The sequence below is a fragment of the Cyclopterus lumpus genome, chromosome 25, assembly GCF_009769545.1.
Source record: "Cyclopterus lumpus isolate fCycLum1 chromosome 25, fCycLum1.pri, whole genome shotgun sequence".
NCBI classification, from domain to species: Eukaryota; Metazoa; Chordata; class Actinopteri; order Perciformes; family Cyclopteridae; genus Cyclopterus; species Cyclopterus lumpus.
Window position 1 is genome coordinate 3,906,206 of NC_046990.1, and position 15,720 is coordinate 3,921,925.

At 42.4% G+C, this 15,720-nt stretch overlaps 1 protein-coding gene across 1 annotated transcript in view; it reads right to left on the minus strand.

Moving 5' to 3' along the window:
• si:ch211-137a8.4 (uncharacterized transmembrane protein DDB_G0289901) overlaps window positions 1-14,115 on the minus strand; it is a 30,527-nt gene extending 16,412 nt beyond the window's left edge. The window contains exon 1 of the mRNA XM_034529158.1: window positions 13,869-14,115. The gene's annotated coding sequence lies outside the window, so the exon portion shown is untranslated. The remainder of the gene's footprint in view (window positions 1-13,868) is intronic.
• Window positions 14,116-15,720: the final 1,605 nt, after the last annotated feature.

Genomic DNA, 15,720 nt, shown 5'->3' on the forward strand with positions numbered 1-15,720 from the left:
ATCAGGTAAATAATGTTCACGTGAGTTTTAAATTGAAACGTAAAAGAGCAAAAGCATATCAATTATCAATATCAGATAGTTACACTGATCTAGGTGAGTGTCTAAGTCATCCTCATGCTTTAATGTATGTGAGCCCAGAATAAATATTGATCATGCAGAAATTTCTGGTCTGAAAGAACGAAACTATTTCTTAAGGGCACTTGATGACTTTTGAATTTCAAAATGATTTTGCATAATGTAGCCATAATGTAAAGACCACTAAAGGTGACATTTCAGGTGATGTATGGAGTTGTACTAGTGAAATGTGGAGCTGGGAACACCAAGTGTCTGCGGCATTTTGTAATAAAAAACCACCAGTCACATTGAACAGGATCAGGCCTGCAGGAAAAGCGGTCGCAGCGTTCACACTTCACGGATAAAGAGCGGGTCGACATCCCACCAACAGCTCCAGTAGCTGTTGTGGGAATTTAACCTGTAACTTCTCAGACAGCCTATAAGCGGAACAGAAACCGTGTCCGGACAGAGACGAGAGCGAGCCGCACGGACCGGCATTAAATCACAGCACACCGCAATCAGCATGACTCGCTAAATCCGACTAAATCTGACTCTAATTGGAGGATAATGTCAAAATAATGTGCTTCATTTGTAATGAAAATGTCACAAAATGCATTTAAACCAATTCAAACTGTATTACCAATATGTGTTAAATATTTTCCCCAATCTTATGGATAACTGCATCATTTTGGAATCCATGCTGGTTATTTAAAGGCGCCCGCGGTGTCTCCACCCTTATTTGCTTAAATGTAACCATTTCTTAAAAGCATTAGTATGCTTTATGTCTTCAGGATGCTCCAAATGGGCTGTATGGGTTCTTTTCTGAAGAATGAAAGAGACATGGCGGGTACTGGGGGTCCAGAGAGCTGACCAGCATTCCACTTCTATCTCCTGACATGGGCCAAGAGTGCAGAGGTGTAAAAAACATCTCAACCTTTCTTTCTTCATTCTGCATCTTCGAGGAGAGACCGTTGGAGAGTGTGCATCTCTAGTTGTACAAACCCGTGTGTCGAGACTTGAAAGGCAGAGAGACTGTGGAGACAGTGGGCTGCCGCCAGGAGGAGGATATGATTGGTCAGTCTTTGGTCCCATTGGAGGAATATAACGCATCCTCCACTCAGGGCACAAGTGGCCTCAAGACGGAAGAGCAGCAGCGATATCACAACCTGACTGCTGAGTATCCTGCTCACTGTTGCACCCAAAACACTTATTTCTTCTATTTAGGATTAATTAACTCTATTGATGCTGAAAAACATCCCCTCCGGAATTTAAACCAAAGCCCTCTTTACTTTCGCAGCTACACAACAAAATCCCAGACACAAATCACTGTAAAAAATCTAATCAATTGGTCATTGGCTCGAGACCAAACTGTCAACTGCCAGATTTCACGGAGAGCTGCTCAAAAGGTTTTAGAGAAATCCTGCTCTCAGACAGACAAACTGATCTTGGAGCAGCTCCTGCTGATTCCGAGGATTGAATGGTACGTGCATTATGACACACATACAGCAGCTGCCTGTGTGATGATATCTCCAGCAATGCTTTCTGCACAGTTGCCTCGAAGCAGCAAGCGCATCTCATCTCCGCGGTTGCTGCTTTAACGCAAACTGTTTTTTCCTTTGTCGAAATTTACATTAAAATGGTCACGAACATCAGGAAATACAAAGAATTATCAAAACATCTCATTACATCCTTGCTTTGGGAGTTCATTTGGCCTTCAGCACAGCATCTACTGGGGCCTAAAAAGCCCTAAAAAAAAACATTCACCCTCCCAACAAATGCAAGGTGAAGGTGAAATCGATGCAAGATAAAGCAAAGCAGCATGCAATATCAGTTTGATTGCCTTGATTCCCCGTTTAAGTCTGATCTTTGTTCCTCCCCCTCTGTAGAAGGTGTCCCTGCTGGACAGCACACAGAGTCCAACTATGAGCCAGTAAGATCAAAGTAAAAACACAGATCCTGATTGGATGATCTGCACAAAGCTGAGACTGATCCAGACCATAATAAAGTTCTTAAACAATAACATTTATGTGTATATATATATATATATATATATATATATATATATATATATATATATATATATATATATATACAGACACCACGATAAAGACTTAGAGTTTAAACTGGGCGCTACAAACACAAGCATTGCCAACATATGCATATATCTTTGATGGTGTTGGCTCATATTGATAGAAAAAGGTGAATTATTTCACAGTAGAATGTTATTTTCTTGGAAATTATAGCCAATGGGTTGATTATAGACACTTCCTGTCGTCCTACACTTGGCACAGAGAGCATAGACTCTCAATACAATACTTTGTAAACAAATAATCTAACATCAAAAAGGTTGTTCATTCTATCTCTGTCAAGTAATTTGTCTTATTGGTAGTCCCTTCTGTCCTGCTGCTGTTACAGACCTCAAAATCATTTAGCAAGCTTCTTCTTCTTCTTTGGCCCAAACAAAGATGGCTGCCAGGAATAGAAGCTGCAACCATTTGTCTGGCTACTCGTCTTTTTCATACGCTGATTTAATCAGCGCTCAGGCATCCAAAATGGACTATAAAATGTTGACATGGAGCGTGGATGAGCAAGCCTGGCGTGGTGTGATCTGCCCCGCCGAGCTTCAGCCAGATATATTGTTGTTGTTGTTGTTGTTGCTGTGGATTAACGCCTGGTGTTTTGCTGCAGCAGATTGCCCTCAGAGGGAAGGGTCAGGCCTTTTAGTGTAAAGGTATTAAGCCCAGGTCTAATCCAGAGCTAGGAGAGCAGCCAATTTAAACTGGCTTCAGCCCACAGGACGACACATCACTCATCTGTCCCTCTCTAGTCTCTAGGGAACATTTTACGGCCTCTTTGTTGTTCTCTGAGATGTTGCCTCCATTATGTCTTTAATATGCTTTCATGTCCAGCACCACCCTTCATTTTAACATGTGATATTCAGTGACCTGGCGAAATGTGGATTGATCCATCGGGAAAATAATCCACAACAAATGTACTATTTCCTCTTGTTTGTTTGATGAAAACTACAGGGACAAGCAACTTTAAGAGATTACTGATGATATGTTTTTAAAGATTCATGTCATGTTAGATTAACAGCATGTGCTTACAGGGAAATTATGATGGGTGTTTCTAAAATTAGATCTGGACTGATCGATTCATCGATAAATTGGGAAAACATTCAGGAGGTTAATAAGTACTGGAAATTCTTTGTCACGGCTCTAAACATGTGTATCGTTGTTCTCTGTGGTCTTCCTTTAATAAATTGCTGTGTTCTGTTATTCCATTCCTGCAGATGTCACGGCCCTGTGGAGATTCAACAGTGTGTGCCTGCGATCTGTTTTTAATCCATGGTAATACATTCTTTTTTTCTCAATATCTGCCTCGAAGCCATTCGTCTTCTTTGCGTCTCTCGAGCAGTTTGAGCTGAATTGAAGGTTTTTTTTGTTCGGCTGTATGCCCTCATTACCATGCAGACCTATATTTTCAAAAATACAATTCACTAATTATCCCTGCTGTCGTAGTTTTGCCCCAGAAGATGAGAGGGGGTGGGGGTGTTCTGAAAAGGCTTTCATGTGCCAGGCTGGGAGGGTCCATTAATTTTCAACTCAGTTGGTCCACAAAAAAATAAAAACGTTGAGCAAGGTTTCTGTGTAGCAGAGTGCTCGTGGCTTATTACTCTGTGAAAGAAAGATTGAACCTTTGGGAGGATTGTTCAAGAATTTCAGTTTATGATTAAAAAGAGCACATGTAAAAATGTATAAGGTGATGATAAGGGATCAGAGGCTAAAAGGGAAACAGACTGATACATGATTTTCCCGAGTTTTAAGGTCCCAATCCCTATGTTTTCCTGCCCTATAAGTTACAGGAACATTCACATATTGTATATAATTGAACAGTTTTGACCAATAGATGGAAAAGGCCCGGCTCTAGGGGTAGAAATGTCTGCTGAAATATCTTGACATTTAATAGATGGATTGCCATGAAATTGGCTACAGATATTGACGGTCTCTAGAGTTTAACTCTCTACATCTACTCCCTGGTAACATGTTACATACACAGTCATAGGGCCAAAATGATTTACGTCCAAACACCATTTGCTGTTTGAGCTTGTTAACATGCTATGGTGAACATGGTGAACATGTATGCCGTACATCAGCACGTTCGCAGTGTTTATTGTGATGCATATTAGCATGAGATCAGCATTTAGCTCAAAAGCACCATGTGCACTGTCACTTAGCCTTATGTTATATTGCATTTATAAATATATATATATATATATATATATATATATATATATATATATGAATAAATATCTAAATGAAGGCTCATTGCCCTCTCCTGATTAATGACTCTTCTTCCCTGTATCATAAGCCCCACTGTTTACACCTGGACAACAATAAAACTATGATTTGCTATTTGTTTTCTTTTGCAGGTTTCTTTTTCTTTTTTAGTTTTAAGTCTGTTATTTGTGTTGTTAAGTGGTGAAACTTATACGCTGTCACTTTGGCCATGACCTTTGTTAAAGAGATTCAAAATCTCAATGAGATTGTCCCGGCTAAATAAAAGTACAAAATAAATAATGAAGAGACAGCTACTCGCACAACAGTGAGTGTGAGGCAGAGGGAGAAATAGAGAGTACTAAGAAAAGGTAATACTCAAGCAGGGGCCAAAAAGATGAGGCAAGGAATGAATACAAACTATATATTATTCATGACAGAGAATCACACAAATTGAGAATAATTCTGTATTAAAAGTATTTAAAGTTTAAAAATAAATCTGTTGCAGTGTCTTGTATTATTTTGCTATTTTCTTTCCTGAAAAATGACCAGAATGCAAGAAACAAAGTCTGTCTTGGTGGAGCGTCCCCTTTTGTTTTATTTAAAGCCCAGATTGCATCTTTAACATGCTGGCAGGGCTGCAGAGTGATGTAACAAACACCTGCCAAGGTTCTAACCATCCGTCCTGGCTGCAGTCCCAACCGCTGAAATACAAATGTTACACTTTGCTTTCTGCTGCTTTTGTCAACCGGTCTGACGTCGTCCTCCAAATGGACCTGTAACTCCTAACGAGCACACATGCACAAACCATGCTCAAGGAGTAGGTAGTCTTATAGAGCATCACTCGCCACTCATTCACTCATAACCTCCCGAAATTTACCCACACTACTCCGCTCCATCACGGCCTTCACTGGTTACCGGTGGCCGCCCGCATCCGCTTCAAAACATTGGTACTTGCGTACCGTGCTGCGAACAGATCGGGTCCGGTCTACATCCAGGACATGGTCAAACCGTACACCCCAGCTCGTTCACTTCTCTCGGCTTCTGCCAATCGGCTTGTAGCTCCGTTACTTCGAGCTAAACACTCAGCAAAGTCACGACTGTTTGCTGTCCTGGCTCCTCATTTGTGGAATGAGCTCCCCATTGACATCAGGACAGCAGAAAGTCTCTACACCTTCCGTCGCAAGGTGCCACTTGCCCATCAGGATCTAAACTAATTCACATTCCCTCATGGTCACACACCAATGACTCAGCCTTCGGGAGCAAGTTAGGGTCGAATGCCCAAGGCATGCGGACTGGAGGAGCTGGGAATCGAACAGCCGATCCTGCTGATCATGAAGGGGAAAAGACTCGAATTGGCTTGAGGATAGTTGCGCCCAAAACCTCAAAAGCAGTGGCGGAGTGAATTTGGTCTGCAGCGAGTTGCTCTGCCATGTTAAACTGTACAAAACAGACATATTTTAACATACTCATATATATACTTAATATTCTATTTGAAATGTTCATATTCCTATCTTTAATTATGTCACTATGCCAATCACCAAGTCAAATTCCTTGTATGTGCAACCATATGCTTGGCAGTAAACGGTTTTATGATTCTGATTGTAATTATTGTGTTCTTTCGGGTGTTTTTTTAATGTTTTATGAGAAACTGCAGAATGAATGCAGGTCATGGCGAATAGGGACCTCAAAGCAGCTGCATGACTTTATCTCAGGATCCAACATAATCATCAATAGCTGGGCTGTAGCTAGAGAGATCAAACCCAAAGAGAGCAGCTATGACTTATTATCAGTCATTGTGAAGTGAATTTTCAGATGCAGAAGTTTCCAAACCAAATTTAGGCTTCACAGTGTGAAGAAAAAAATCAACTTTTCTCGTGAATCTTGATGATATCTTTTCTGTTTGTCCAAATTTACAAACACAACTGATCTTAATGTCACATTAATAATAGAATCACATCCACTGTCTGTTAAACACAGCAGTTTACAGCAATTTAAACAGACCAACTGATGAATTTAATGCTGTAATGTATCTTCTTGTAATAGTGCTATTTTAGTCAGGGAAAGAATGCTGAAGTAATCGGTTTAATTTTTGTTTCTGCACAGGAAGTAGAATGAAATGAATCCAATGAAATCCATCTGCCAAAACTCATGTCTTCCTACTGAACGTCCAACTTGATCATTTTCCAAAAGCAAAATATTTTTTGTTGTTGTTGCAACTGTTAGTCCATAAATTCCAGCTCAGTCCTTATTGAATAAAGCTGCAGGAAAGTCTGCACAACAAAAACCAGGAACCGTGGGTGACTGGAAGTAGAAATGCATCGTGGACCAAAAGCGTACTGGATCTTTTGGTTTCCAAAAATCAATCTCAATTCCAACTGTGAACTTTCTGTCCTGATCAAATTCCCGTTTCAAATTGTAGACAGGTCCTGTGTTATATTACAGCCCTTTTTCCATTAAACCAAATAATTCACTTTCAACTCATAGTTTCTAACATTTAAATCCTCCCGATTACAAATACTACTGCTTTCCACCAGCGGGGAGTTACAAGCAAACACATCACTAGATGCTTCAACTACGGGATCTGTGTTCACGTCCAGAAGGTCAAGTACCATGACAGAGACTCAGAGGTTTTACATGGGAAAGCAGAAGGAATTTTGCATCTGTCCAGTGGTAGTCAATATTTCTAATAACTTGCAGCCGTAGTCTGTGTTATGGTTTAACAAGTGACCGTGTAAAGTTGTGACTCTCATCAGAATGAGGCTGTTTAAAAGTCGACATCGTAGGAAAACAAATGAAATGTGTTGTCAGTGAGCCTTTGGCAGATAATGTTATGTGTGTGTCATTTTGTTGACAACAAATGTGATCCAGATATCATCAGGTTTCCTTCGAAGCGTATTCGCTGTTGCACAATAGTCGTAAATCAACGTGATTTATGGAAGACGCGGTTGGAATCTCAGACCACTTCTTTCCCACCCACCTCTAGTTTATACATTCTTGAACCTCAACGACCCAGCGGAGGCTTAAAACATACAGCATATTACATGTTCGCACAGAGTCAGGATTACAGTGGAATTTCAGATTTGAACGGGGCTCATCAGATGCTCCAATGTTCAGGCCCTAAACTCTCACCCGGATCTGGCTGTCTCTTAGTCCTTCCAATCACCCACCAGTTCATCCACCTCCATCACACCACAGACATTCCTCACAACAAGCCCCTAGTTTCAAGGCATTCTGGGTCCATAGTGGCATCATTATAAGGGCCTTTTACGGCGTTACAGAGGCCAACTCGCAGACTAAATGCCTTGTTTCTGATCGCCATGGGAGCCTTCTATAGAGCCGCAACTCCCTCCTTTAACAGAGAGTCCCCTTCATCACACTGTCCTCCTCCTCCTTCACTCATCCTCCTCGCTCTCTTCTCCCTCAGACACAGACAAGCCTTTATCTGCCCATCATGTGCTCGCTCTCTCTTTCTCTTTTTTTTCCTCCAGGCTGACCCTGTTTTCCACAGCTAACAGGCATGCCGGTTAGGATTTGGGGGGGAAACACACACACATGCAGAGCGAGGGGGGAAAGAGACTGATTTGGAAAGCCAGCTAAATATTTTATCCATGGCCATGCTATCTGTCCGTGTAGCTTAATACCGATTTGATGTTATCTGCTAAGTCTCCCAGCAGAGTTTATTTTTTTCACATTTTATTTCTGATCAACTAATCTCTTCTGTGCAAAATCTAAACTGTGCACCATGACATCCCGTTGTCTTTTCCATCTGTCTTCCATGTCTTTGGACTGTAGCCATTGGTTGCTACGAGTTAAACGAACACTTCAAGGGAAAGAGAAATACATTGTAATCCCGCACCAAACTATTGTTTTCAATATCAAATGATCTGTTGATTATTATTCTTTATAAAACAATTCATCATTTGGCTCTAAATGTCATCAAAAACCATTTCCATCATAGTTTTCCAGAGCACGAGGTGAAGTCTTTAAATCACTTTTGGTCAGATATTCGGTTTCCAATGACACAAACGGGTGTTTGCTTGATAAATGGCTTAAACAATCAAATGATTCTAAAAATTAATAATGAACAAAACTCATTAAATTAATCAACTCTAAACAAGTGTTTCTCCAGAGAGAAAGATGACACAAAGGTAAGCAGAATTTTTGCGTTGCGTACACTCATGAAACAATTTAGATTTAAAAGACCTCCTGGCTCCCAAAGATGTGGTTGGGTTCCCCCTCCACTACATCAACAGTGCAAAGCACAGTAGGGAGATTCTACCACATCCTAAGCTCGTCTTCAACCCATCAAAAACCTTCAGCACATTTTAAATACGGGTCTCAATGGAGGAGACTGTGTACAAAATGACGCACCATTTCTTTTTTTCCAATGAATGGCTGTAATCCACAAGTAAACAGAGTAGAGGAAGAATTAGAGGTTGCAAAACCGGAAACAGAACAAGTTGCCTTGGCCATCTAACCATCTACAAAATAGAAAAATACCATCTATTCAATTCAATTCAGTTTATTTTGTATAGCCCAATATCACAAATTACAAATTTGCCTCAGAGGGCTTTACAATCTGTACACATACGACATCCCTGACCTTTGACCTCACATCGGATCAGGAAAAACTCCCCAAAAATAACCTTTCACAGGGAAAAAAGGGAAGAAACCTTCCGGAGAGCAACAGAGGAGGATCCCTCGCCCCGGATGGACAGATGCAATAGATGTCATGTGTACAGAATGAACAGCATTTACAAAGTTACATAAACACATTACATGAATATGACAATGTATGAATGGAACTCCAATCCATGAAACAGAAGGAGGTAATCTCATTCTGTTTCATGGATTGGAGTTCCATCTAGAATCTACCAGATACATATTACCATCTAGAAAAATAGTTTAGAGGTCTTCAGGATTTTGTTAAAATCGGCAAATGTATTTGGCAAAGGCGTTTCCGTAATCCATTCAACTGCAAAAAACAAAGCGAGCATAAACTCTTTGAAAGTTGAATGCATATTGAGCTTGCTAGAACACATTGTATATTAAGAGTATTTGGAACAGTGGGCTGCTACAATACAGCACTCAGGAGGAACTACCACCTCTCTAGCTACCGGTCCTCACTCCGGACTTGGATCCATGCCAAAGACTAAAGTCCCCACGGACCGAGCTACTGCTGCTGAATACCATGCGATCGCTACCGCCATGGGTTTTTTACACAGCCAGTGGGCTTCCTTCATTTTCTCGACAGTACAACGAAACAATTTGCAGAGACTTGAAATCTGCCGGAGCTGCATAATCCATCACAGTGCACAGCGGAGTGACTACATGACACTGTTACGTGGTGACGGATGGCAGACTTTAACAACACGTCTGTCTACAATGGCACACGGTATACTTGGCGAACCGTAAACTCCAGCAGATTTTTTGGTTGTTGCATATTGCAATGGTAAGAAATCCGCCTGAATGCAGCTGCTTTGCCAAATGATCACACAAGTCAATGGGCTGAATATTCAGAGACACCAGTATGCAGCGTCTCCTGCAGTGTTTTATGTATGAAACAAAGATCACGCTTGTTACACCTTCATGAAATGAAACATTAACCCTCAGTGAAGAGCCCAGAGGTGCAACTTTAATGAGTGGGACCGTTGTTTCGGCTCAGCCAGAGACCGTATTGATCACAAGCCTGGGGAAGCCTGGCAAAGGTGGCCACACCAAGGGAAACTTGACACTCCGATAACCCTTCGTGGGAGTGAAGGGAAAAAAGAGCAAAGGGAAATTTGCTGTATATTACTGAGCAATTTCCTCCTTCTCTTGCCACAGCGGACGCCATGTTCGACGTCTAAACAACCATTTTCCTCCATCTGCTCGACAGGATTCTTTGCGGTTAGCTGGCATTCACGCTGAATGCACCTCCTCCTCACCATCACCTGCCTTATACGCTGCATGTTTAGTTCATGCCCACAGAACGCTTATGTATCTCCCATCTTTTGCCCTCCAGTTTCTTCCTCTTCTTTTCTCCATTGTTCATCTGCCAGCTGTCACCCATTACTTACTCCTTTCATTCATCTTCTTTTATCTGCCTTTTAAATGTGTCCTCCTTTCACCTCCTATTTTCTCCTACTCCTTTAATTTCCTGTCCTCTCAAACTCTGGTCTTAAATCTGTCATCCTGAAATTGTCCACTGTCCTCTTTGTATAATACTTATTTTACTTGATGTCTCTTCTGCTTTGTAATCTTTCTCCATTTTTCAGTTTCCCCGGTCTCCTACATTGTCTCCTCTTTCTTACTTTCACATGTCCACATTTCTCCCATCCTCCCTGTCGTCTCCTCACTGCTTTCCTTTCTTGACAGCTTCACTACATTTCTTCCCTTTCCTTTTCATTCTGTCTTGTTTCCTCCTCCTCAACCTTTATTCTCCTGAAATTAGGTATGTCTCCTGTCGTATCTCTTCTATGTTTTTATTTTTTTCTGCCATCCTCCCATTTTTGGTCTAGGTCCCACCTTTCCTTTGTACATTTCCTGTCCTTTCTCTTCTGTTTAAGTCCATTACCCATCCTTTGCTTCTCCTCATTCCTGACATGTCCCTCTTTATACCTTTATATTCTCCTCTCACCACCTAACATCCCACTCTTCTTCTTCTCCTGTGTGTGTGTGTGTGTGTGTGTGTATATTGAAGCCTTCACTTGGTCACACACGCTCATTTGATGACAGCAACAGCACAGGAGAATAAACATAAAGCAGTACTTAACAAATCATTGACATGTGTTGCATTTGTTCTATGAGCTCCACGTGATGAGACCAAGTATGCTGCACTCAAGTGATGTCTCTGATGTTTGGGGTCAACAAGACCACATGAGAGGTCAGACTTCCCATTAGACGACTTATGGACCAACTCCAAACTCCAAACTCCAAATAGGGTCAGAAGTGATGTGAGAAAGTGTTTTGCATTTGTTTTATAGCTATAGCTTGTCCGCTTTTCAGATGTATATGTTGTTACGTATATTTTGAGATCAGTTTTTAAAGATAAATGTGTCGTCCCCACCCACTTACGACCATGTGTAATAAATGGTTTACGACGTACTGTAAGGTTGTGTTTACTAATGTACTTTTTAGCAACTATAACTCCTCCGGGGACACCCACAAATGGAGGCTGCTTCATCAATATAATGAATGACGATATTTTAAAGATGTCTTGACAAATACCAGCTCAATAAACACATTACATCTGCTTACAGTTGCATCTATTAATGGGAGTGGGTTATTAATGGTAAAGACGTCCTTCTTCCTCCTTCCATCCTCCATTTGTCTCCTTTATCTCGTTACTTCCTTACTTTTAAATCACATCCTCCTCCCATTTATTGTATTTCTCCCGCTAAAATCCCCTTCTTTTCATTTCCTCCCCTGCTTTTGTTACGCAGCTTGAGAGCGCGAGACACACACAGCATATTTTGAAGTAGTCGAGCTCTTCTATTTTTTTTTTTTAGATCCGTCAAAGCTCCAATAGCGTGTGCGCGCCGTGGACAAGGAACATCATTCTAATGAGAAAGAGGGAGGGTGGCGCGTTCCCGAGGCTCAGGGGGAGGAGGAGGAGGAGGAGGAAGGAAGACAGTCAGCCATCCAGCCGCGCGCGCATGCTCGAGACAGCAGGTGCCCGAGCCCCCGTTAAGAGAAAAAAAAACCTCATTTGCATTGCTGATGAGCTCCTCTGAGCCTCCTCCTCCATTTTGGGGGAAGAAAAGGTTCTAATATGGCGACATGTTTTTATTCCTAAAAAATAAATAGAGATAACAGAGGAAATAATTCCTTTTTATTTGATAGACTATATGACCGTTTTCGTTGCAATAATATTACAAAAGCCCGCTGGAATATTTTAGAAATATCACAGATGAACAACAACTGACCGAACCTTCTGTAGACACACTTTGATTTACTGTAGCAACATTATATGTAAAACACAACAGTGGCTCTCATTTGGGTTAATGAGCCGATTTATGCGCGTTTTTTAAAACTCAGATCTCCACAGGGGAACAATAGAGATCGAGTGTGACGTCACAACTGCACATGGGCTTCCGTTAAATGATCAATTAATCAGCCAATCGAGAGGGCTACTAATAATGGAAGGTGATAAAAGAGCAGCGATCCACGGATGGCTTCGACATCAACAACAACAACAAAGAGAGAGAGAGAGATTCACACTGAATTCCTCATTGAGCAAAACAAGTGAAGCGCCAAATTCCCAACAAGCAGCTCCCTTGTCTATTGTGGGGTGGGGGGCAGAAAAGAAGCTGGCATACTCCTCCCTTCAAACCTCCTTATCGAAAAGATACTACAGCAGTCAATATTAATGACAGTGATAACAATAATCACGAAAAGATGAATTGTGAGTTTGATGCCCCCAAAAAGAATCTCGTTTCCCGTCTCTTTCTCTCCTCCGCGCTGACCTCGTTTGCGCGTCTCGCACATGGACGCCCGCCTGTGATTATGATGTGATTTCAGTCTGTCTGTCGCCATGTGCGTGCGCTCTTACACGCGCTTCGTCGAAAATGGCTGAGATGCCCCCCCCCCCCCAATCCCCGGCCCACTTCTAATTCTCTCTGCGCGCGCACTCATTATGATTTAGTTTATTTAATTGTTGTATCAATTTATTGCGCTGTTGATGCTAAAAATGCATGGTCCTTTGGAGTTGGGTGCTTTTCTCTAGACACTCTACACACATACATGAACACGCACACGCGCCAACACAAATGCCCATTGGACAGGAATCCACACGCACACACAAGAGACACACATGAACAGATGAGACTCACGTGTCAGATGCACCGGAGTATATTTAACATTTGACCGTATGTGTCTGGCCCCGGAGAGCCAAAAAACGAGCAGCTCAATCACTGCCTGCATATCATGAGATTATATATAAATGATGTACAAAAAAATATCATAAAGCCCTCTGTTGAGCCCCACATTTTTATTCATAAGAAGAAACCGCGCACAGAAACACACACACAACGCACCCACCAGACACCCAGACCAGAGCCAGACTGTGTGATGGATCCGGGCTCTGCTGTGATTGATGCGGGCCATGTGATTGACAAAAGCATGAAATTGACATATTTCTAGTTCATATATTTTTCGACTTCCCCATTGCTTCGAGAAGCAACCGGATCAATGCTTTTTGGGCACAATCCACCGCGCGCAGCGTCGCCAAACAACAGCCCCGTTCATTGTCCGCCACCGCTCTGTCTCCTCGCGCACACCGGAGACCCTCCAACCACGACAAAAACAAGACCCTCTTGCACACCAGTGAGTTAAACCTCACCACTCCTACTACTACTACCGGCAGGTTCATTTGGCCGTTAACAGCTAATTCCGCCAGCTAATCGCCATTAAACGTGTTCCCGCGACCTGTAGCCTCGACTGTTAAAACGGCTCATTCAAAAAGGTGAGAAAAATAAATAAATGAAAAAGAGATTAATGCAAACAACAAGATGATGAGAACAGAGGATAGATAAATAAGTGAGCCAAACAAACCTCCTTTCGTGCGCGTAAATCCGTTTCCAAGCGCGTGGAGAGAAAGGTAATAAGCTTGATGTGTTGGACGGGAAAAGACGTTGCCGGGGCTAAATCCTACAAGCCATCCCCTCTCTCTCTCTCTTTCTCTCTCTCTCTCTCTCTCTCTCTCTCTCTCTTTCTCACACCCCCCGTGTGTGCCTAGGTCTCTCTCTCACTCGCTGAAGATCTCTCCCTCGTGCGTTTCTGTCCCCCTCTCTGTCTTTCTAACTCTCTCTCTCTCTCTCTCTCTCTCTCTCCAATTGGCACGAGGGGTCTCGTAGCGGGACGTTGGCAGATCACCCCCCCCCCCCCCCCCCCAATCTCACACACACGCACACACACTATGTACTCACACCCACAGACGCACAGGACGCCTTCCACCTCCCTCCCTCCCTTATGGTTGCCCCTAGCAACTATGAAGACCACCATCCTCCCCCCCCCCCTAAATTTCATCCCCCAGTTAAGAGGGTTTAGAGAAAATTATCTTCTCGGGGGTTCATTTCCGCGCTAAAGCCGCTGAGAACAGAACGTGATGCATGCACGCTTTTCATATATATATATATATATATATATATATATATATATATATATATATATACACACAAATGAGCTGGACAGACAGAGAGAGAGAGAGAGAGAGACAGCACTAGTCTGGGCGCCAACAGCTTACAACTCTCCCCTATGGTGGCTGCTCCATTCAGGGTTCAGGCATTGTTTTGTCCCAGTGTGTGTGCGTGTGTGTGTATATGTGTGTGTGTGTGTGTGTGTGTGTGTGTGTGTGTGTGTGTGTGTGAGTGAGTGTATGTGTGAAGGCTGGAGAACAATGGGGGCAAAGCATCAAGAGCATGAAGAGGGAAGGGAGAGGCCCCCCTTCTTTCAAATATCAACCATTCAGTATGAACTGGGAGAAGATGGAGAGGCAGAGGGACGACGTCGTCCTGCGCACTAAGCCGGCTGAATTTAGAAATGCATCCAGTTGCACTGCTGTGGCACCGCCACATCTCCGTTCCAGCGTCCACTGAAAGCGCTTCACCAGCCGAGCGTCTCCACGTTGTCTGTCCAGCACAGATCTGCCCTGTTTTCTTCTTTTCTTCACTGTAACTGAGTGTTTTAGTTCCCATCCCTGACCAGCTTACACAGGCTTTCCCAATTCTTAACCAAACTGTAGTTGGAGTAAAGAAAAGTGTTAATAGATATTTTGAAGCTGCACTTAGAGGCGTAATGAGTGTTTGTAGCATGCCACCATATCTTTATATTTGTGTATGCATTGTGGAAGAAAACTGTAGCATTATTGCTCTTTGAGAGAAGAGCAAAATAAACATGATGCATAAAACAGCAAAGCCCAGGAAAGAGCAAAGAGCTACAAAGAGCTAAAAAAATTAGCCACGTGTGTTGATACTTTATTAATCCCGCAAGAGCAAGAGCAAGACAGTGATAAGAGTGAGGCTTCCCGTGTTCTGGTTAACGAGACATCTTCATGTCACCTCTCTGTCACTCATGTTAAATGTCATTTTAGCTGAACATTAATCTGACATTTAAGATCATAAAATAGTTATTTAGGTGGATTTCACTGCTGGATTGAGATCAGATCACTCTTACAGCACAAATATCTACTTCAAACAATGGCGACCTAAATAGAGCTGACCATGGTGGTGTTAGAGCCTGAATATTTTTACTGCAAATCACTGAAATTCAGAAAAGAGACACGGGTCATTTGGTCCATGTTCATGTCCATAAGCATCTAGTAGTTACATTTCTGGGACGGGGCCGGCCGGCTGGCAGCCTCTGGTTGTGACAAATATAGCTGATGCGGAAGTGTGTTAAAACTTGC